We start from the raw sequence: 1349 nt of genomic DNA on the forward strand, positions 1-1349 counted from the left end.
TCGACATTGTTTAACGTAATGTGAATAATCATTCAGTCATATGATAGCGATATATTCTGTTGTAAGGAAATCTATAAGCAAAAAATATAATACGAAGGCACTAATGTTGCCTATCGGTGACATGTTGTGCATTCAAACGCTTTTGTCTTTCGTACGCTTTTTCTGCTAATTACATCCAGAACACTCGAGCACACAAAACTTTTGCAAATTATTTGAAATTCACTTTATGTGCTTCCACATGGATAATTCAATCTGCCCAGGACAAAAAAAAACAGTAATGTGAAATGTATAGAAAAACTCCTCTGCAATGTGAAAGAACTAAAAGGAAAAGGCACAGTAGAAAGATTAGCAACCTAAAAGAGAAAATCACTCTAGCATCAAAAGCAAAGTTTTGCCAAAGAAAATGTATGAATTATTTTTTGACCAACTTTTTTGTTTACAAGGCAGTGGATAGCGAAAACACCACAATCATAATGTGATTATTACCACGATGACCATAATATGATTTGAAGTCCTAGCTATAAACGCCCTGCCCTATAAGATTTTAGTAGGACTATATTTATATTTGTAAATGCTTCCAGGAGAAATTTATTATATTTGTAAAACTTACAGATGTTTCGCAATGGGAATAACTTGCTGGTGAGTAGGAGTCACTATGAGAGACGTGGATAATCTGGAGATGTTGTCCAATGTATAGCTTGAAAGCATGTCTTTGTTTGTTGTTTTCCTTATTTAGAAGAAAGAACAGAGAACTTATTTTTACTAATTATCACCATATATACATATCTAAACTAACATGCAAACTTGAGGGGAGAAGTTTTTATTAACCATAGAATACCTACAATATGAATTTTTTTTATTACAACACTCCTGTCAAGGACAGTGATCTTTAAAATTTACAATTTTAGAGCTAAATCATACCTGCAAATTCAAAAATATTTTCTAAGATCAATTCACGACTATGCAGCATAATCATCCACCATTTCTATCCCTCAAATTAAGAATTCGTATCAACTTCAAAAGAAGTAAGTAGTCTATTTGATTAGACGAATAAAAATGGAATGTAAATTTCACCAACCTTGTTGCGGAGTGCAGAGTCTTTCTTTGGCAAAAGATTACCACTCTGTTAATTGATTTCAAATCCTTTTTTTACCTGTAGATGGTAAACTATAATTACTATTATAAATAAGTTAAGTTAAATGTGATATTGGCCTAGCAAAGATAGACATACCTCTATTTGAAGTAATCAGTGTGGTGGAAAAAACTTTTCTGCTACATCACATCCACTTGATGTTGATCTTGGTATTCAAACACACAAATCTTAGACATAAAACTTATTAGATTAAAAG

At 31.9% G+C, this 1349-nt stretch overlaps 1 long non-coding RNA gene across 1 annotated transcript; it reads right to left on the bottom strand.

Annotated features, from left to right (window-relative positions):
• Positions 1 to 607: 607 nt before the first annotated feature.
• On the bottom strand, positions 608 to 1312 carry LOC125851114 (uncharacterized). The gene is made up of 3 exons (XR_007444887.1): positions 1232 to 1312; positions 1079 to 1153; positions 608 to 727 (listed from the first exon to the last, which is right to left on the bottom strand). It is a non-coding gene; the product is annotated as an uncharacterized LOC125851114 (long non-coding RNA).
• Positions 1313 to 1349: the final 37 nt, after the last annotated feature.

Source organism: Solanum stenotomum, unplaced genomic scaffold (assembly GCF_019186545.1).
Source record: "Solanum stenotomum isolate F172 unplaced genomic scaffold, ASM1918654v1 scaffold22339, whole genome shotgun sequence".
Classification (NCBI taxonomy): Eukaryota; Viridiplantae; Streptophyta; class Magnoliopsida; order Solanales; family Solanaceae; genus Solanum; species Solanum stenotomum.